Source organism: Lissotriton helveticus, chromosome 8, assembly GCF_964261635.1.
Source record: "Lissotriton helveticus chromosome 8, aLisHel1.1, whole genome shotgun sequence".
Taxonomy (NCBI): domain Eukaryota; kingdom Metazoa; phylum Chordata; class Amphibia; order Caudata; family Salamandridae; genus Lissotriton; species Lissotriton helveticus.
Genome location: NC_136069.1, coordinates 383147555 through 383170654, shown reverse-complemented (window position 1 = coordinate 383170654; position 23100 = coordinate 383147555). Strand labels below are relative to the sequence as shown.

The following is a 23100-nucleotide window of genomic DNA, read 5'->3' as shown; positions in this document are numbered from 1 at the left end:
TTTAAATGACTGTTTATGTGCAGGAAGGGACACCTTATTGGACATAAATAACCATTCAAGGCATTTTGCTGTTACAATGCAGCACACATGAAAACAGCAAAAACGAGCAGAAATACAGCATTTCTTCTCATTGCGCCCTGTTAAGACCACATTGTTCCCGCTTACATTTCACATGTTTTACTTAATCTTGCATTCCCTACTAGTAATAGCTTTTTCCAAGATGTTATTACTTTTTAGGTCTCGCCTACGCAGTGCGCATGCACTGCATAGGAGACCTTTAGCCGTCGTGCAGCTCTTTTTCAAAGCACACATTCGTGCTTGTGGTGGCATACGCCTTGCAGGAGTGCGCAGCAGCGCGCCACAAGCACGAGTGTGTGCTTTGAAAAAGAGCTCTCCTCAGCGCGTGACACTGCAGCTGCTTTCACTTTTGCCATCGCGCACACACCACTTCCTTTATACTCTCCCTTGTTCCTTTCCCCACTCATTCCCCCATCTCTTACACCTCTCCATCTTTCTGCCTTTCCCTGTGCTCTCTTGTTCCTCCTCTCTGTCGTCGTTCATTCTCCCTTTCATTCCGTCCGCGGCTCCTATTCTTCTCATTCCCTCTTCATTGTCCCACCTCCGCTGATTCAGCTCCTTGTTGCTCTTTCCACCTTCCACTAGCTCGCTCTCCCTACTGTTGTGTTCCATTCCCCTCCTCCCACCGCTTTTTGAAATTCCAGCCCACGCTTGACTCTGGGACTCATCCGCTCCACTTCTGAGATCATATTTGGGGTGATTTAAGGCCAGGGGTTGCAGAGCGTGCTTCAAGTATTTGCTTTCCCAGCTCGTGTTTGCAGCACTGCGCATGCACACTTCTCTGTGTATGCTATGCATGTGCACGCTGCTTCTCCGTGAGCGCGCGCCTCTTTGCGTGCCTGCACGGTGTTTCTTTTTTTTTTAAACAATTTGTATTATTTTCCAGTGTTACAAACATACACGTTGACATTCAATACGACAATAGTACTGTAAGAATGTACATAAGCAGGCACTTGCACTTGAAGTTTCACATTACATTATCATTCGCGAAATATCACTAGCCATGTTTCGCAGGTCCGCTACCTCTAATACTCTTCCTATTCCCCCCCTCCTCCTCATCCGAGCTGGAAACATCGTCTTCTGGCAATGGGTCACATATGTCTCCCCTGTATACATTCCACGGAGTCCACACCTTATTCCATTTGCGAGGGCTAGCCCTGGCCACATATACTGCACGTTCAGTGATCATAAGCATGTCCATGTTCCTACACCACAGCGCCAAGGTAGGTAGTTCTGACGCGCCCCACTTCTGTGCTATATCTCTCTTTGCCACCATGATGCCCAATGTGCCCCATATTTGACCATATCTGGATAAGTCATTCGGCTCCCAAATGTTCAAAACACATCTGCATGGCCCTGGTGTCAGAGAAACCTTGAGTGTTTGTGAAATAGTGCGCATTACTTGTCTCCAATAGTGGGTTACTAATGGGCATTCCCAGAGGGTGTAGATTAGTGTCCCTGCCTCTCCGCATCCACGAAGACAATAGGGATGTGGCGCCCGTTGCAACTTGTGGAGAGTGGTCCTAGTGTAATATATCCTGTGTAAGATTTTGAGTTGTACCAGTCTGAATTTGGCTGAAATTCTCACCTCCTGCACGGTGTTTCTTTGCATTTTTGTCTGTGGTGACATTGTGTGATTCCCTCTCATCATGGGGACCACACATCACTTAATTTACCTTTTGCCTACTAAAAAAATAATGTGACCTTGTGTGGTGTAACTACACCACACGTGGTCCTGAAGTTCAGCACTGGGGTGTTCTTGAGAATCTGCTAATCTTGTTACTTTGCTGCATGCCCTGTGCTTTAGTCACATTTAATCAAAGAACAGTTCGGTATATCTTTGGAGGGCTGCAGGTCCGCAAGCTAACCAACCACGTTACAAATGCTGGGGGCTGGAACCCTTCAGGTCGCCTCTGCACGTGCCAGAAGGCCAGCTGTGTGAGCATGCAATGTGCTGGCATGGGTGTCTGATGCAGCCACAATTCTGGCACAATGATGTGTTTCCAGTCTCCTCCGTGCTTCAGTTGCCCCAGCGTTTCAAGGCAGAGCATCGCTGTGTGCTTTTTTATGTGGAGTCCTTCAAACATTTTCACTGTTCAGGATTATAGATTCCACCTTTAAGTATTCTGTATTTTCAAACATAAGGATAGACAGCAGGCTGGCAGGGGAATCCCACACACCATATTTATGTTATATCCTCTGCCCTATCGTGTCTTTGGTATTAGTGCTATTATTTCTTCATCTAGCGCCTTTTTGGGCCTGGCAATGGCAGTAACCTTTTGTTTTTAATAAAAATATATACACTATACAGGCTCCAGTTCTTTCTGCCAGTACCATCTAGCATGGATCCAATACTTTCACTTTCCCTTTCTTAAGTAAACTATTTCATGAAGTGTGCAGAAGCTTGGTCCTGCGCACTTTAGCACACCCCCAAATAGAGCAGTTAAAATGGATTTAGAGGTTGAAAAACCCTGCGTCTGACTTTTATTGTCTTCTAACACAATTAGCAAAACATCTTCGGTTTTTCCCACTATTTTTGCTGGAAAAAAGCAATAACATTTGTATTTGAGGAAGAATGTAGCCACAACAAAGTATTTTTGGTGAAGAATTTCACGGGAGGCATAATTGGGCAAAAAAAACAACCTTTGCAGGTTCATAGCAGAGCCAATATGTCTCGCCTTTCCGACCTTGGAAGTGTTTAGCCATGCAACAGTTGATGTTGTTGCACCAAGGATATTGTGCTGGATAACTAAACACTTATATGGTCCCATAGGGGAGACCTATTGGCTATGCCAATGCTTGTTTTTCAGGCAGCATATTACTTGTCTAGTGCATAATTTGAATTGAGTCACATCCATATGTTTGTAGCGCAGCACAACTGGGTTATTGTATTGTATGCAATATTTATAAAGCGCAGCTATCACCCAATGGGTATCTTGGTGCTATAGTACGTGATGTCAACACTCACAGATGGTAGAGGGTGTGGTGTGACAGTGAACATCCTCAGACATTAGGAGAGATCAAGTTCTAGGGAACAGCCATGTTTTGACCTTTTTTCTAAACTGCAAAAGGTCATGGGACTGTCTGATTTCAAGTGGAAGTTTATTCCAAAGCTTTGCGACTGCTGTGCTGAACGCCCTACCTCCTGATTTAGCTCTTCGAATTCTAGGAATTCTCACCAAGTAGGCAGAGGAAGAGCGAAGACACCTTGTCGGAATATACCAGGCAAATTTATCCTGTAAAGCTTTGGGGCCAATACCATGAAGGGCTTTAAACACTATGCAAAGAGATTTAAACTGAGTTCTTTGCAATATTGGGAGCCAATGCAGCTTTGCAAGGGCCAAAAAGCCCGAAGAGCGTCGTGGCTTCATTAAAGCCAGTTTAGCCGCCGAGGTTTGGACTATTTGAAGACGTTCAATCAGGAATTTTGGAGTAGGGCATTACTGTTATAGCTTGAAGTCAGTGTGGGTTTTTCTCAGTGGGGCGGTATGGTGTTCCGTGTGGGAGAGGATGTGGCACTAGTTACTAGGGGACTTTAATATACACTATGACAATAGCAATAATCCCCTAGCTAAACAGCTAGAGGAGAACATGGAACTCTTACAACTGTCCCAGAGAATCGAACAACCAACACATAGGGCAGGACACACATTATATTTGATGTTCTCCAATATTAATTCCACCCTCATTAAAGGGATAAAACCTATGACTTGGACGGATCACTCTATGATTGAGTTTGTTATTAATCTACCTGTCAATAATACCAGACCATTATGCCCGGCAGCAGCAAAAACTAGGAGTTGGAAAATCTTCACAGTAGAAGCTTTTCAGCAACATTTTGAATATTCCAACACTATAAAAACTAGTATCAACGATGAAATAGATCAACTCCAGAACCATATCAGGAATGCACTGGACGATTGTTCATTGCTACATTCCAATAACAAACCAAGACGAACTATGTCAGAAAAGTGGTATGGGCCAGAACTAAAGTTACTAAAAAGGAAATGCACATCACTTGAACATAAATGGAGACTTACAAAAACCCAAGATGCCAGATTGTCATACAAGAAAGAACTTATACTTTATAACAAATCCATTAGGAAAGCAAAAAAGGAATATTTCCCTCGCAGAATAACAGAAAATAAAAACTCGTCCAAAGAACTATTTAAAATAGTCAAAGAACTATGCAGTCATACAAGCCTTTCGTCAAATTTGACTCCCTCACAAGCAGGCTGCGATAAAATCAATGACTTTTTCTGTGAAAAAATAGATACAATTTACTCCTCATTTTCTCATGCTAATCCGGAATACTCAGAGACACCCGAGTCATCCACCCCCCAGATTAGCTGCTCCCGCTTCGGCCCGTTCTCAGAAGAAGAAATCGGGAAAGTCATGCTTGAAATAAAATCAGGCTCCCCTTTGGACCCATGTCCACATCACATTTTTTCACAAATAGCTCCCATTATATGCCTGGCAGTAACACAAGCATTGAATCACTCGCTAGAATCCGCTGAATTTCCAACTATTTGGAAGAACGCTATAGTTACTCCATTACTAAAGAAAGCAGGCTCAGACATCAATGATCCTGCCAACTACCGACCCATATCCCAATTGCCCTATCTATCGAAAGTGCTAGAAAAACTGGTTAACAGGCAATTGTCCAGCTTCCTGGAAACAAACAACTTATTAGACATCTCCCAAACCGGTTTTAGGGTCAACAACAGCACGGAGACAACACTATTGTCCATGCTGGATAATATCAGAATGCAGGTAGACCGAGGGAAAACAGTTGCCTTGATTTTATTGGACCTCTCGACGGCATTTGATACCGTACCACACAATTTGCTATTAAGAACTCTTGCAGCAAAAGGTATCAGGGATAGAGCACTAGGTTGGTTACAATCATTCCTATCGGGAAGAACGCAATCAGTGCGCATGGGCAATTTTTCATCCCCTCATCGGAACATCAAATATGGGGTCCCGCAGGGGGCCTCATTGAGCCCAACGTTGTTTAACGTATTTGTGTCTTCCCTCCAGCAATAGGAAGAAAGTGGGGTGTCTGACTGGATGTATAGCCACTGTCTAAAACTGAACGCAGACAAATCAGAAATATTACTTTTTGGGGGACATACTCAGCTGTGGAATAACAGCTGGTGGCCAGTATCCCTGGGAAGCGCCCCTAACCCGACACTGACAGCAAGGAACCTGGGAGTAACGATTGATAACACCATATCCATGAGGTCTCATGTGTCTACAATCTGTGGCAAAGGTTTTGCCTTGTTAAAAATGCTCAGAAGAGTCTTCCCCTGGATTCCGATTGAGTGCAGAAGGATCCTGGTCCAGTCATTACTGATGAGTCGGCTGGACTACGGAAATTCACTGTTTGTAGGGATGGCAGACTATCTCTTTGCCAAACTACAAATAGTGCAAAATGCGGCGGCCAAGGCAATCTGTAATAAAAAAAAATTGACTCCACCAAGAGCTGCCTAAAAGAACTTCATTGGTTGCCAATGAGGCAGAGAGCAACCTTCAAAATACTGTGTATAACACACAGAGCACTGCATAAAACTGGTCCACTTATCTTAAGAAATAGGATTAAGTTTTATGCACCAACTAGAAACCTTCGCTCTCAATTCACAGCAAGAGCAAGAACTACTCGAGTGAAGAGAGCCAGGATGGGAGAACGAGCCTTCTCTCATGTAGCTGCAACCAAATGGAATGAGCTGCCGGTAGCTCTCAGACTTACGGACTGCCATATATCATTTAGAAAACAATTGAAAACCTTTCTTTTCCCCAAGATAGATTAACTGTAGGACTCAGGTCTACCCACCACTCACCATTATCAGTTTAGCGCCGTGATATCCTACACTGGATGATTGTTAGCGCTTTATAAGAAACACAATACAACACAATACAATACTATGGCCAGAGCTGCCGGATTTGGATCTAGGGAACCAAGTGCAGCCTTCAAGACCAGTCCACTAAACCACTCTCCTGTGAGAGCACATTCCCATGCTTCACCTTAGAAGGCCCAGCTAGACCTTAGAGGCCCTGGTGTCTTCGGACTAGAAGGTGGACCCTACCAGTGGCAAGTGTGGGTTATCCTTGAAGGCCTGATCACCACAATCCATGCTGAAGTTCACCTCCAGTCTCGCAGGCAGGCTTACTAAGCAACAAATGCCAGAGTGATAGTGACTCTGTCACTGAGGTCACAGGACCCTTAAAGTCAGTCTGCCTCACCCATTTGCACCTCAATTGGCCTTGCTTCATCAATAGTAGTGCAACTCACCAGGGAACAGCAATGCAGGATTTGCACACACACCAAACTAAGTTACCAAACTCTTTGCTCCATGCACAAGCACTCTTTGCTCCATGCACAAGCACTTTTAATATGTGCTGCCTGCTTTGGGGCAAGTAGAATTATGCTGAAAGAGAGAACTAAATTATGCCACAGTGTTGACTAAATTATGCAGCAAACAAAAAGGCAGCAGCATAATGCGGTATAATATTTTGACATTTTTATACATACTAAAAGTCTCTACAAATATTTTGCCTCATTAGTAGCAGTGTGACAGCCAAATGCAGCAGTGAGAAAGGTTAACAGTTAACCTTTGCAAAGGGCCCTCCACTTCGCAGCAACATAAGTCACATTTTTTGTAACTTTTCATCCATTTGAGCTACAAACAATGTATTAGTTAAAATCATCAGATTATGCAGCAGCTGCTGGTATTAAATGGTAAATATGGCAGAGCCATAATTAGGTGGAAAATATTTGCAAACAGATATTTTGTGATTCATGTTTGAACTGCTCTTGTGGAAAAAGGGAGGAGAAGTGCTGATGACAGAAGCTGCATGTCTCGGAGACAAATGGCTTGTACTTCCACTTTTGAGTGTATTTGGGACATTCTGTCATTGGAAACGTATCCCACTTTGTGAATACATTTTATTGTCAATAACTTATAATCAACCTTTAATAAAAATGTGTATCCATTGGTTGAATTAAATAATGTAATAAGTTGTAAATGGTCAGTAAAGTACCAAACAAATACTAAAAACTGGGATGTTTTGCACTTTCTGGCCACACCTCTGACTCCGCCCACTGACCCAGTCTACAGGTCATTCCCACCCTCTGATTCTCCACCCACAGTTCCCTTACTTTTTCCCCCCACTTCATGGCATGGAACAGTGGTGCACACAGTGCTTAATTTGTGCCAGTGTTTCCGGTGCTAAGCGCCGGCACCTATTTCTCAGGGCCGGGTCTATAGCATTGAGAGCCATGGGTATGCTCCAGAGCCTGTGGAGTGTTGCAGGTGTTGACTTTTTTATGGTGAAGTTTCAAGTCGGTCAGCTGCAGAGCAAGGAAGGCTGTGGTTGGAGGCACCTTCAAGGCTCTGCAGGGGATAGGCAGGGCTTGGCGCGAAGGGAACAGGCAGGCCTCGGCGCGACTCGATTAATTTCCGGGGCACTCCTGGAAGGGTGAGAGGCTGAGAGCTAGTTGGTTGTCCCCATCTAGGCACCCGGCCGCAAAGTAATCTTCCGGAATAGGGAAGCAGGAGCAGTTGAGTTCGACGAGAGGACGTGGAGCAAGCAGAGGAAGTGGCAGAGGAAAGAAACCGTTGTGAATCCCCTAAATCCTCCTGGCAAGAGAATGCTGGGAAAAAGGTCAGTGCAGTTGGTGAGATGGGTCCATGTTAAAATTATAGAAATTTTCAGTTTTCCGCCCCCGAAGTGACACATTGAAACTTCTTTGCTAACAAACGTGCAGATCACTGTGAGCTGGGGCTTATTTATGATAGGAAGACAAACGTCCGTGATTAGCACGGACACAAATGCCATATTTTGTTCACGCATTAGAAAAAAGGACTGATGAAACATATTTTATTTTGCTGAAATAACAGCGACCGAAACAAATACTTTTAATAAAAATCCAGCGCAATAGACGTATGGCGAGTTCTGATGTTGCTTTTTTTGGGAACACGGAAAGGAACGTATGCCTGCTTTCCTCCTGTGCAGCTAGGTCTCTTATGCTTTCTCTCCTTCGAGTGTCTGTGCATTGTGATGTGATAGGCTCTGCAGTCTGTGTTGATGACCGCATTAGTTTCGGCTGACTTATGGTAAACACAGTAAGCACAAGAAGAGGCTAAAAGGGGTTACTAACTTTTTCAGTGTCCGTCTAGGAACAGCAGATCGAAACTTCTTTGCTAACAAACTTGCAGATTACTGTGTGCTGTGGCTTATTTACGACAGGAAGATAAACAACCGTGATTAGCACAGGCACAAATGCCATATTTTGTTAACGTATTAGGAACAAATAGTGCACAGAAAAGCCAGCGATGGACAAGAGTGCAATGAGCAAGTGGAGCATGTTTACTTGAGCAAAAGGAAAAGAAAAAGTAATTTTGCCAGATCTTTACAAATACAGAATTAGTCTCTGCCAAGAGCCTGGTGTTCCCCCCAAAAATATGTCTTCTAATATTTTAAAAGGAAAAAGGTGCACTCAGGCCAGTCCAAGCCCAGCGTTTCTAACTGCCACCCCCAGCTGGTCATTCCGGTCATTCTCCTAGGGGGCAGTTTGCCTTCAATCCCCATGTGGTACGCGCTCTGTCAGAGATGGCGCTTGGTGCTTGGTGCTGGAGGAGGCAAATGTCTTATTACTTACCGGTAATCTTCATTACCCCGATTAGGGTCCTCCCCGTCCCAGTCCTTACCACGTGAGGCAGTCCTGCCTCCACCCAGCCAATCAAAACGCCAGAAATCCAAAGGTCGAAGGTGACATAAGTCCCTCCCACCCACTGCCATGCCTGTCATCAACAAGACTCAGACACAAACACAGCGGGAGGGAGGGAGGGAAGAGGACTGGGACGGGGAGGACCCTAATCGGGGTAATGAAGATTACCGGTAAGTAATAAGACATTACCCCCTCATGGGTCCTCCCCGTCCCAGTCCTTACCACGTGAGGAACTCACAAGCAGAGAACCAGGAAGAAAAAATGCAGGACACCAGGGATCCATGCAAAAGTACAAAACTTTAAACAATAAAGCATCAACGAACAGCAGCGCACAAGACGCCAACAGATATCGTCAGAAGAAGCAAGAAAAACATCAAGCCGAGAAAGTCGCACAAAAGTGAGACGGGACCGCCAAAAGGCCACCCCACAAAGCACCAGGATAGAGATCCTGCCGCAACAGCACAGGAAGCAGACACAGAACCCACAGGAGACAAACAGGGCAGGAGAAACCCGAGACTGTAGTGAACATCGGAGGCAAAACAGAAGAGCCCCGCGAACACCCAAAGAAGGGGAACAGGAGAAACCCCCACAGCAGGCAAAACAGGAAGCAACACCTCCAGCCGCAAAAGGAAACACAAAGAAACAGGCAGAAAAGCCCGATCTAAGCCGCAAAACAACACAAACCAGCAGAAACTGCAAAGAAGGAAATAAAACGAGCTAGGCACCCAACTCACCCAACCGACAAGGCCAGCAAAAAAGCCACCGCAGTGGATAACCACAACAAGTCCGCCACTAACAAGGACATGAAAGGGGCAACCGCAGACCATGCAAAACAGCAGGCAAGGCCCAAAGAAGAAACGAGCACATGGGAGCCCGGACAATGAAGCAAAAGCCCCGAAGAAGCAGACTCACCAAAGGGCAACAACCCCCGAGGAAGCCCCAAGGCCCCGAAAAGCACAAACCGCCGTCAACGAGCAGACAAAGCGGAATGGGAAAAATCCCAACAACAAACCCAAGCTGGAGAAACCAGCACAGAAACAGGAACCCCAGCATGGAGTCCGACCAAGAGAAGAGCACCAGGAAACAAAAGAGCCCCAAAGTGCATCACAGCCCCAAAGAGCGGAAGGCCAACGCGACCAACACATGCCACAGGCCACCACAGAAGAACAGCCCAAAGACGCTAAAGACAGCCGCTCAAGAGACAGGCAGTCAGAAGCAAGCGCCAAAGAAAGGGCAAAGACAGCTGCGGACCCAGAAGCAGAGCCGGAGGCAAGGGAGGCTGGCCAAATCCGACTCCCACCAGCAACAGCAGGAGCGGAAACCAAAAACAGCTAGGCCAACCCAACAACACCAACACCCCCCAAACCTCCGCAGAACGCCCGGGAGGAGAAAAATGGGAGGGAAGGTATACAGAAAACCCGAAGGCCAAGGAAACGAGAGAGCAACCCCCGAGGACAGACCACCCCGGAACAAAAACCGGGGAAGAAGAGCAACAGGAGGGGAAGCAAAAATAACCAAACCAAGAAGTCCAAACCAAAGATAAAAGGACCTGGAACAGAGGAACAGACAGAGGGAATGCTACACGAAGCAGCAAGACATCCCAGTGCAGGGCCATTCCAAGCACCAGCGCACAGTCCCAAGCACCCACGCAATGTCCCTACCAAAGGACATGTCCTGTCGAAACGAACACCAGACAGCACCAAACAGAGGACGGCAGGAAGCGGCCCAAGCCACCAACAGAAGGCACAACTAGAGTACCATTCCAATAAAGAAAACAACCCTCGTAACAGGGATGCCCCTCAAGACCCTCTGAAAGACAACAGAGAAGTCGCCGCCCAGACACAAGACAGGGAAGCCCGCAGGAACAGAGACACGTACCGGGACCCCCCAAGAAGGCCCAAACAACAACGAGCCCCCGGAGCGCCAGCCCGAACAACAGACAAGCCGGCCACCAAGGACCCCAACGGGGCCCCCAACCCAAGGACAGGCATCCAAGGACAACAAGAGGAGAGAGGGAAGCAGAAATGCACCCCCCATACCAGGTCGGGAGAGCAAAGCCACCAGACCAGGGGAGAGAGGAACCAGAGCCCCGTAACCAGCAAGAAAAAGGACCCAACGAGTCATCAGAAGAAACACCAAGGACACGAGGTGCACAAGAGCCCAAGGAACCACAGCCGAGGAGGCAACCACCATCCGCCGGACACAAAACCAACCCCGAGCCAGGGCAGAGGGAGACCCAGTAGGACCCGCAGAAGATCCAACAGGACAGAGAACAGATCCGGAAATATGGAATGCCTCAAGAAATGCGTGTCACCCTAGTGCAGGGGCCACGACAACCCCCACCAGGAACGCTCAACAGAAAGCACACGAGCCGCTGAAGCGAGCACTGAGAAACAGCCCCCAGCAAAACGTCAAACCGTTCCCGAGGAACTGAAGCCCCCGAACAGGAACCAGACGAGGAACGGCCAGACCCAATACGACCCCAGAAACCGGAACCAGGCCAGCAAACCCCCACAACAAGAGCCAGCGCGTGGAAAAAACCAGAGGAGCATGAGAGAGACCGAAAGGAAACACCTGAAAACAGGAAACGGAACTCAACCACCGCAAACCTCTGAGCAGCCGGATGGAGGGGAACGAGAAAAACAGGCGACCCCCACACCTAGGGAAGCCAAAATCACCCACCAAGAAGAGGGGAAACCGGGCTGCAAGGGGCACAACTGAAAGGGACACAGCCGCACCACCCTGACCAAAGCCCCGGGAGGCAGAACCGAACAGAAAGACCAACGGGAGCCAGGACCTGGAACAGAGAGAAAGAGGACCCCCGGCCCCACTCCGTCACCGAAACCAGCACCACAGAGCGTAGCGACAAAAAATAGGCCGACGCCAAAGAAGACGGCAGAACGCACCACAGTGCCAACGGACAATGAAGCGACCGTGAAAACAGCCTAAAAGGGGACAGGCGACCCATAAGCAGGTCAACACCAGGAGCGGAACACATAACCTGAAGAGGAAGAGATGCAACCACCTGGCCACGGAGACTCCTCCTGGGCACAACATATCCGACAGACACTCAGGGGCAGCAGCAGGCGCCGCAGAGGCAGGGAACCAAACGTAGTGCAAAAAATGCAGGCATAGGACCAAGGCACCAGGGGAATGGCAAAGCACCAAAACGCAGGCCAGAGAGAAATCTCACAAGCCCCCGCCGCCCCGGTAGCCGAGGACAAGGCCCAACCATCCGGGACTGGAAGGAGGGACCCCCAAGAAAAGAACCTGCGAAGCACAGACCGAAAAAGAGCAAGCACACACCCCAAAAAGGAGAAGCAGCATACGAACTCTTGAGAGCGGAATCCACCAACCGCCCAACCCGGACCTCCAGGGAAGAAGCCTCCGAAGACAGAGGGAGAAGGTGCAAAAAAGAAGAAAAAATGCCGGATTCCAGGTGACAAAGACCGCTAGGCGAAATCGTGTCCACAGAAAGAGAGGAACACCACGCCAGGCAATGCCAAGTCACACCGCAGCCAGCACAGCCAACAGGACAGCACAAAATGGGCGGTAAAAAACGGGAATAAACCCCGCTGGAGCAAAAGTATCATGGAGAAAGTCCATCCCCGAATGTATACCCCAACAGGGAAAAACGTCCACGATCCCACCAACAAGAGATGATGGCATAGCCGCATGCACCAGCAGCGCAGACAGCGCAAAACAGTCCAAGAAAAAATGCAAAAGATGCTACGTGGACAAAGAGAATGCAAATTTCCAAAGCACAGCACGAAAATGAACATCCCAAGCCACATTGACAGCAAAGGCAGGACTTGAACCCTCAGCACATGATAGCCTGTGACACCAGAGGCATATGACATACCAATGAGCAACAGCTCCGTGGATGCACCGGAGAGGAAGTCCCCTCAAATATGGCGAGTAAAGGAGTAAACCCCATATATGGAACGCTTCACGAATATGCATGTCATCCTTGCGCAGGGGCCATGCCAATCTTCTCTGTATCGTTCCAAGAATAGTATAAGTGCTGCCGAAGCGAGCACCAGGAAAACACCCAACACACCAATAAAGGAAGTGCCCAGCAACCTCCAGGAAACACTGCCCCAAACAGTAATCTCGCATGTGAGATCAGAAAATAAACAAAAAAGGGCAGTCCTGCAGTCTCCACCCACAGCCACATATGAAGAACATGGCTGCAGGGGCCGGACGCTGCACTAAAGCACCAGCGCCGGAACGACCTGGGGCCAGAACACCAGGAGGGCTCCCCGCCCCAGCCCAGCACATGAACGGGGAGCATCCTGACCCCAGAACAGGAGCGTGGCCGGCCGGAGGACCGGTGCGGCCACGCCGGTAAAAACAAGAAAAGACCATAAACAGAAGCATTTAAAAATGCAAAAGAAACACTCACAGCACTGCCAAACCATCCAGAAGAAAACAGGAACAAAGGCAGGAACCGGGAGCACCAGCGTTCTGACAGCCGTCGGAGCAGAAAAAAAACAGGCATGGCGGTGGGTGGGAGGGACTTATGTCACCTTCGACCTTTGGATTTCTGGCGTTTTGATTGGCTGGGTGGAGGCAGGACTGCCTCACGTGGTAAGGACTGGGACGGGGAGGACCCATGAGGGGGTAATGTTGCATGACGAGGACTCCAGGCTACCTTTCACCATCACTTATACTATTTGCACAAGGAGGCAGTGCAGAACCCGCGCTTCACAGAACAATCACATGAGTGCAGGGATAGTCATTCTTGCTGCAATGATGAGCATTATTAACATGCCACCGTGCACCACAGGAACGTGCATCCGACAAAGATCAGAGTTACACTATATAACAAGCTCTGCACAAGCACAGTCCCCCCTCTCAATCACACTCTTAACTCCCAGGCCCCGTGACTCCTCAGCGACGAGCTGGCACAGAGTTGTTATGATTTTGTTGTGGTGACAGGGAGGGATATATGTGTCTCAGTTTTGTCAAAGGACCTAACAAAGTATTTATCTAGGATTTTACTTGCAGGGGCTGATCTAATGACTACTTTTCTTGGTTTCAAATTAACCAGGAGCGTAGTTTCCACTGATGCAGCAGGTGCAGTGGCACTGAGGCTCATTCAGTTGGACTTCTGCTATTGTTTACAATCCAAAAGGCAGCTAGGAGTGGGGTGTGGGTAGGGGCATTTTCTGCTTTGCACTAGGGCCCATGACACACTGGCTATGCTATTGGAACAAAATGTTCTAAAATCATACAATATATTACCCTGATCTAGCTACTCAACCTCCGTGTCCCACTTCTGTTTGCCATGGTCAGGATTCATACACTTTGCTCTCCTGCTGTACCATTTTGCACCGACATTTGCACTTCTGCCTGATATGCAAAAACAGCTAATAACTGAATGATATGTGAAAATTGAAGTTTACATTGGTTAACAGGTTCAAAGGTATTGATCATACGGTGGGCAATCTATAGAAATGTGAGCGGAAAACTCTATTGCATCATTACCAAACTGCATAATTTAGACACAGCAGGTCTTCAAAATAGCGTACATTCGGATTTTAGCGCTATATAACCAACGTTCTTTTACAAAACAAGAAAGAACAGAAGAATGACCAATCATGGCAAGAGAAAGAAAGTTAAACTCACAGCTAAGTTCCATAAAAAAATACACAATGCATTGGCAAAAGAAAGGGCAAAGGACAGAGTACAGTTTGCGCATATTAGGCAAAAACTAAGTTGAAATTCTAGCAACGTCTGTGGTAAATAAATAATTAATTACCGGTACTATTTTTGACTATAATAAATAAACGGTTTAGCTCAAAAAATAAGAGTCAAGATACGAGGTAGCTGAAGTTTACAGGCTTTAATCAAGCATAACGGGACAGGAACCGGACAGCCTGCATGGGAATGGGATGGCAGCTGCCGGGGGCAGGATCTGGGCAAGAGTGGCTAGCAAACTTTAATAACAGTGCACAATATTTATAGTTAAACAAAATACATGGTATTCAATACAGTAGGCGTAGCAGTAGGCGGAGTCTGTAACAGTCGCGAAAGATAAGGCATAAGGTGGGTGTAACAAGAGGTGTGTACATAGACATGTGATGTAGACGTAACAGAATATGTCATAAACGGGGCGGAAACATGGAGGGGGCTACCTGAGGAGCTGGGACCTCTGACCTAGTGGTACGCGCAAACTGGCAATGACGTGTTACTAGGGAGAACTGGGGGGCTATGGCTTCCGCGCTAGAAGAGGAGACGAAAGTCTGGAGTGTCAGAGCGACATGTACCTAAAGCCTATCTAGTATCTGGTGTTTAGAGAACATGTTGATAGAATCCAGAAGTTATCAGGGTAAAGGCTAACAGACACTAAGACTGGTGCATGCATTATTCTACATGTAGTGCGGGTGCAAGGAATATTCTATGAATATTAATACAGTATTTCTCTTACATGGAGACATAAAGGCTAGACCATGACGGAAACTATTGATGCGATTCAGTAGCTTAGGAATGCAGAGAAGGAGGGCTGGACTGATAACTAGAATCATAACATACTCTTGGCAGACTGGAGGCAGAGCCAGGCCGAGCCGGGCACTGCGAGGCAGGAAGTAAGTGAAGGGTCAGGGATGCAGGTGGGGGCTGTATCGCTCCTCGGAGAGGGTTCAGGAGACAGGAGCTGAATCTGAGTCCGGGCCTTTTTGAGGCCTAGAAACGGGGACTTTTCAATGAATTAACGTGCACACTGTAAAACGTGGCAACGTAGCTTTACATAGGCCTGATATTCGTTGTATTCACGAAGACTGGAAACTGGCATACTAGAGATGGACACAACTATAATTGCGTCTTTAATCGATCATAAGGGAGTACATGCATATCGATCATGCACATATAACATAACATGGGGAACACGTAGGCACATATAACATGGCAAAATTTACTTTTCCACATTCCCTCCTTGTGCCCTACGTTTCCATCAGGAAACATCTATATTCATGATACCATCTATCATTTCATATAGCATCATTTGTTCATCTCGAATTGTCTTGGAACGGGATTTAGGACTAGGAATACAAGAGGTAGCACAAATGCCGCAAATCGCAGGGCCACATTGTATACAGAGGCAGCAACTGAATATGATCATTACTGCAATACCTAGAAATGACAATACTTTCCATCCCCAGGCAGATATGATACTCCAGAGCCAACCGGACCATGTCCAGGTGCCTGGATTCTGGTGTAACTGATGGGCAATTTTATGAAGTCTGGTTATAGCTGAATAAACAGACGGCGCGTTATTAGGAATGAAAATGCAGCAACTAGATCCGATGACTCTACATGCTCCTCCTCTATCGGCCAGTATGACGTCAAGAACGAGACGATTTTGGAGCACAACAAATCTCATAGCGGATTGCTCTTCGGTTAAGTTACCTAGAGCAGAAGTAGTCTCATTCACTACTGCTTCAAGGGTTCTGGTTAACCTACGGATTAGCTTACTATTCTGGATAGGGCCTATAAAGAAGAAGAAACCTTTATTGAAATCTGTATACTGTTTCAGTTTGATCGACAATTGGGGACTCAATCTCTCGTCTATGTCTAACGTGTACTAGATGTGTGTCTCTGTGATAATCTGATGGGGCTAGAAAAACTGGTGGCAGTAGGAAGGCAATGTAACATGTTCCATCCCAATCTAGGGGCAGACGAACATATGCGGTCTGACCACAAACAAAATAAGAATGACGTGAAGCTTTGAAAATAGATTTCCCACTGTCACTATACTCGATAGTAGTAGTACAATCACTATGTCCTACATGTGCGGAACCATTATTTCTGACACATAATTCGCCTTTGACTGGTAGTACTGAAATAGCAGGTAAGTCTGGAGTAGTATCAGACTGAACATTCAGGACCATGAAATTCGAAGAATAATTACCCAAATTATAAACTTCATTTTCTAGATCTAACCCTGTTCTATGGGGGAGACCTTGCTTGTCTGGAAAACATGTTTTATTCAGAAGGGACATATCATTTGAGGATGACGTTAACGTGGACCATGCTCCACACGAACCATTATGTGAAAATGGATAAGGAAAGAGTGGCAGAACTCCCTTCGGTGTCTGGAAAGGGGGGAGTCGACCACACACCCAACAATTGGTAGCATTGCTGGTCTGGTGTGAATAATGTAACATTCTAATAAATGTATTATTACGCATAGCAAGACGATAGGATAACTCGTGAGGAGGCAGATCACTAAAGGTGTGCTCTACTTTAGCATTAGAAAACTTATTTACATGAGAAATTGGAAAACATAAATGCAATGCATAACTTGTGCAAGTAACCATCAAACTTAGAAACAATAGAAAACTTAGAAAAACGATACATCGGATAGAGTTTTGACTAACTCTCTCACTATGGGGGTCTATCTCATACATGTCAGATACCTGTCTAACCGTTTCACCCGAGGGGGACTTAGACAATTAAACTGGCTGACTTATTTTACTAGACCGGAGCTTCTTTTTATACTCCTGCTGCGGAGTTTCCTCTGACAGGGGAGGCTTTGATTCAAAGTTTGTAGCGGGACAGTCCTTAGAAATGGAACAGTCTTTAGAATTCTGGCAGTCCTTTAAAATGGAACAGTCCAATGTTTTTATGCGACATCCATGGAATTTCTTGATGTGGGACAGGTGCACCCAGCCTTTGCGGCCTTCCAACTTCACGGCCGTGCGGGTGGTCAGAAGGACAAGTTTCGGTTCTTTCCAGCGAGGCTCCAGGGGACTTGAGCGATCAAAGTTCCTCACAAGGACAAGACTTCCTGGAACGATTTCATGCGGTTTCACCTCGGTATTGTCTGGAAATGCGGCGGCAACCTGTGAACGACAAGAGTGTAGGGCAGACATCAAGGAAGCTAGGTAATCTGTCAGCATATTACTGGAAACATCTGTAATACTTCGGGGTCTCGGTGTACCCCACATGTTCGGGGGCGGCCGAATACGACCTCATAAGGGGACAGACCTGATCTGGAATGTGCGACCATTCGCATGAAGAATAGAGCAACTGGCAGGGCAACTAGCCAGTCTACACCTTTCTCTTTACAAACTTTGGCAATGCGGATTTTTAATGTCTGGTTATGTCTCTCTACGAGACCGGCTGCTTCAGGATGGCGCACACAATGGAACTTCCACTGGTACCCTAACAAAAGGGAAACATGCTTCATGAGCTCAGATGAGAATGGCTGGCCGTTATCAGAATACACGACCCTAGGGAGTCCATAACGGGGGAAGAATTCACGAACCAACTGCCTGGCAGTGGTCGCTGCTGTGTAATCTGGAACTGGATATGCTTCTGTCCACCTGGACAAAGCACATACAACTACGAGGACATACTTGAAACCTCGACATCGCTCCATCTGAATATAATCCATCTGGAGGACTTCAAAAGGGTGGTCAGGAGGATGAAATCCACCTTGTTCCACCGGGACACTTTTACCTGGATTGAACTGACAACATATCATACAGGTACGGACTTTCTGCTTGGCTGCAGCTCGTAAGTGCTTGTTAAACCAAAGGTTCTGGATACTGTCTAACATGGCTTTCTCTCCTAGATGTGCTGGACTATGTGCGGTATTAATAATGACTTGAACCATAGAGTCGGGGAGAAACCATGTGACTTTTCCCTTCGTCACCCATCCCTGATCTGTCTGGACCCCTCCTTGTTCGGACCATTTCTTGATTTCTTCAGGAGTAGCATGTAACTGTATGTCTATGACATCTTGTGTAGGGTCCTTAACTGTCATACAAGTAGTCGGATCTGGAGTGGATGTCTGTGTCTTGTTAACTGGAATGTCTGGAGTCTGAGCTGTAAGCTTGGCTGTTCGATCTGCTAGATCGTTACCCTGGGAAATGATGTCAGTAACTTTAGTATGTGCCTTGCACTTCATGATAGCGATAGCTGTCGGTAAATGTATTGCATCTAACAGAGCTTGAATGAGGAGACCATGCTGAATCTTGGTTCCATGAGAAGTCATGAAACCTCTCTCCTGCCAGAGCACTCCAAAGTCGTGTACAACTCCGAATGCGTAACGTGAATCTGTATATATGTTTACTTTCAAGTTCTTGGCACGTATGCAGGCTTGGGTCAGAGCGATAAGCTCTGCTGCTTGGGCAGACAGGGTGTCAATACGGTGTGTTTCAATAACTTCAGTGTCAGTAGTCACTGCATACGCGGCAACTAGCTCTCCTGTATTAGTTCTCATACATGAACCATCCACATAAAGTGTCAGGTCGGGATTAGGTAATGGAATGTCTGTCAGGTCTTGTCTTGGCTTAGTCATAGTGTTAACAACTTCCACACAGTCATGTGTGGCCGGATTTGAAGTAACTGACGGTAACAGTGTAGCAGGATTTAGAACGTTGCAGCGTCTGATTTCTATGTGTGGCTGGAACAGTGTCAGTTCATAACCTGTTAAACGTGCAATTGTCAAGTGCTGAGTCTGTGTTCGGTTTAAAAGAACTTCCACAGAGTGTGGAACTTGTACTGTCAGGGAGTGTCCTAATACTATGGAATCACTTTGTCTGATTGCTAGAGCTGTGGCTGCAACTGACTTGAGGCACGCAGGCAGAGCCTGGGCTACTGGATCTAATGTGCTCGAAAAATAAGCACAGGGCTTGTATTGTCCTGCTTGATCTTGTGTGAGGACAGATAATGCTGTACCATCACGTTCTGTGACAAAAAGTGTAAAAGGCTTACTATAGTTCGGTGTTGCTAGAACAGGGGCTTGGCATAAGGCTTTCTTTAACTCATTAAAACTAAGTGTATGTTCAGATGTCCAAGGGAGGACAGTCGATACGGCTGCCTCCTGTGTCGTTAACTGTATCAGTGGCTTGGCTAGAAATGCATACTGAGGAATCCATTGTCTGCAATAAGAAGTGAGGCCGATAAAAGCTCGTACCTCCTTCTGGGTCTTGGGCTGTGGAAGACTCGCTATTAACTGAATACGGTCTGGTGTCAACTGCCTACCCCACTTGGACAGTAAGTGGCCTAAGTAGATCACTTGCTGGACACAGAATTGGAGCTTCGAAGGGGACACCTTGTGTCCCATCTCGGCTAGGAAATACAGAACTGTAAGTGATGCTCGCTCGCAAGCACGCTCAGAACGGGCTGTGATCAGTAGATCGTTGACATACTGGAGCAGGGCAGTGTCAGCTGGCATGTGAATATTGTCTAGTTGTCTTTTGAGTGCTTGACTGTAAATGCTAGGACTTTCTGTGAAACCTTGAGGAGCTCGTGTGAATTTATAGCTCCTTCCATTTAAACAAAAACCGAAAAGGTACTGGCTATCTGGATGAATCGGGACACTGAAAAATGCATTCTTGAGGTCTATTACTGTAAAAGATACAGCTTCAGAATCAATAGCCGTCAATAGGGATGAAATATCTGGGACTACTGGATACTGGGGTATGATACATTTATTAAGTTCTCAAAGGTCAATCACTAATCGATATACTGGAGGTGCATTTGGATCAGTACGTTTCATGACTGGAATGATAGGAGAATTACATACATTGGAGTCAGTTTCTACAACCACTCCTTGAGCAATGAGCTCGTCAATAATTTTGGATAAGGCTGCTACAGCCTCAGGTGGCAATCTGTACTGTCTGATTCGTGGCAAGACTATACCTTGCTTGAGGGTCACACGATGGGGTGTGATTCGCATAAAACCTACATCAGTTGGACCTTGCGCCCATAAATGCTGCGGTACATTAGACAATCTGGGATCAAAATCACGTAATACATAGTGACCTTTGAAGTCACGCAAAAACAAGCGTATTCCCTCTGGGGAGCAACATATTACTGCACCTAATTCCTTCAATGTCTTAATACCTAACAAATTTTCTGGACATGACTTCGTAAGCAACAAATCAGTAGTTCGGGACAATGGACCAACTTCTAGAGTAACTGGCTTTGATATCTCGTTAACAATAGGCTTTCCTGAAAATCCAAGGGAAACATTTCTAGAGCCTGAGAGCGGAGCCCCTGGAACCTCGTCATGACTGATAGTAGTCCTACTTGCCCCTGTATCAATCAGAAACTTTCTGTCTTTCCCTAATACTTGACTATGAACATAGGGACCCTCTTGATCTACAGGTATCTCGATGAGAGGCAAGCCTACCTCCCTCTCTAGGCTGTTTCATGAATATGGCTGATACTCTGGATACTCGGACTGGGCATACTGGTACATTTGCTGTGTAACATGCTGTGTGGCAGCGATAGGCTGCGGTGCTGGAATTGTCTGTTGTGCATTCTGTGGTGACTGAGAAGTCTGTGAGACTTGCTCTGGTCTAGGCGGACGTGGTCTTTCTTTAGTCTTACCGGTAGCTATGTTGTGTTTCAGAACTGCACACTCGTTGATAAAATGACCTGGCTGTTTACAATAATTGCATGTCCCTTTAACGGGAGCTGCAGGATGACTGGCCTGATTCGGACCCCTCTTCTGACTGTCTTGTGGAACAGATTGTGCAACTAGTACTTTCATTTTCGTGTCTTTCATACGTCTCCTTTCGTGTTCTTGCTCTTCCCTGATTCTATTCTGGTGATACTGGAGCATCTGGAGCATCTGGGACGGGGTACTAGCTTGCCATGTACTTTCGACTTTCAAAACTCGATTCTTCACTTGTGGGCTTGAATTCTCGACTAGTTTAGTAACAAAAAGATGAGGGTATGACTCGCTACCTGTCTTTAAACCACTGTTGATGATAAAGCATTTCTCGAATCTAGAATAAAAATCACTAGTATCTTCATCCTGTTTCTGTTTGCATGCTGAGATTGCATCCCAGTCTTCCTTTTTCGTGGCTAATAACCTAGGCAAAACCTGAATCAATAACTCTGGTAATTCTTTACATTTATCTCCAAGACCGGTACCTGGTACTCGTATCTTATCTTCAGCTTCTAGAACTGCCCAATCGATCTTTTTCTCTCCCACCTCCCATTCTTTTTCCTTGAGTTTCTCATATACCCCTGCGGGCAACAGGACCTTTAACATTTTAATAATATCTGGATACGTGTATTCTCCCATACGGAGCATGTCTTTTAATTCTCGATGGAACCCTGCTGGATCTTTGTCGTGACAGGGAATTAATTTCTTCATCTCTAAGAGTTCCATCTTTGTGATAGGGGTGTAAACAAATACTCGTTGCATCTCACCACCCGCTGTCCTAACTGGATGCACTTCTCGTAACGGATGCTGTCTATCTATGTAAAATGGTTTACTTTCTGGAGGTGAGACGTGAACAAAATGCGGGTTAAGAAACGTTCTATACTTGTGGCGCTGTTCTAGAATGACACTAATTAAATCGGTACCTAAACCTTTCCATTTATACTGGAGTAACTCGTTCAGGATATCATGTAATGGGCCTGGATCAGAATGTTGACCCTCATACAATGTAATGAGGTGCTGAATCATATACATACCCACCAGTCGCTGCTCGGCTGGGGGCAGTTTCAGAAACATGTGTGCCACTATTTCGTCTGGAAAAGTGGTAGAATCAGTAATCCATCGGACTGCTGATCGGGCTAGTTCTTGTTCATGCATGGTACTTAATTCACTATAACCGATTCGTGATTTCAGAATGTGATCGGTAGCTTGAAATACTTGTTCTAGAGAACCTTGTTCTGGTGCTGGATGATGGAAAACTTTCTTGTGTTCCGGACATAAATGTCGGTCTGGATATCTAGATTTTCCTACATACGCTATTCTGGCGGTATTCTCGTCTTCTACTTCTTCAGTATCTGAATTACTTTCTTTCTCGTTTACTAGTGCTTCTTTCCGTTGTTCGTGTAACCTTATTATTTCTTTACGTATTTTCTTGTACATACTCTCTATACTACTGATTGTCTTGTGTTTACCCTCGGCTATATTATCACTCCACCTTGTCAGAATTTTCATTTCGTTCGGATCTTTAGTCGGGGAATCTTGTTCCCTTATTAAACAGTTGATTAGAAACTTTAATAACATAAGCTGGGTCTCAGCTTTCCTGAGAGACATGACTTCACCAATACTTTCTGGATCTTCTCCTGTACGGATAAAACGATATATTCTGTCTAGATCTTCTTTCATATTCGGTAGGGTGTCCAAATACCCGGTCACCCGTCTTACACGCAAGGAATATATAACCATATTATCCTCGCCTGGAACTGGATCATAACAGCATTCAGTAAGAGCTCGTCTGATATCTGCAACGGACTGGTATTTGGGCGTACGCTGTAACGCACGTTCATGTAACTCGACTAACCCTAGACGTTTATTTGGCGGCGGG

At 46.1% G+C, this 23100-nt stretch overlaps 1 non-coding gene across 1 annotated transcript; it reads right to left on the bottom strand.

Annotated features, from left to right (window-relative positions):
- Window positions 1-12742: 12742 nt before the first annotated feature.
- LOC144774610 (U6 spliceosomal RNA) lies at window positions 12743-12849 on the bottom strand. The gene has a single exon (XR_013600384.1). It is a non-coding gene; the product is annotated as a U6 spliceosomal RNA (small nuclear RNA).
- Between the last annotated feature and the right edge of the window lie 10251 nt (window positions 12850-23100).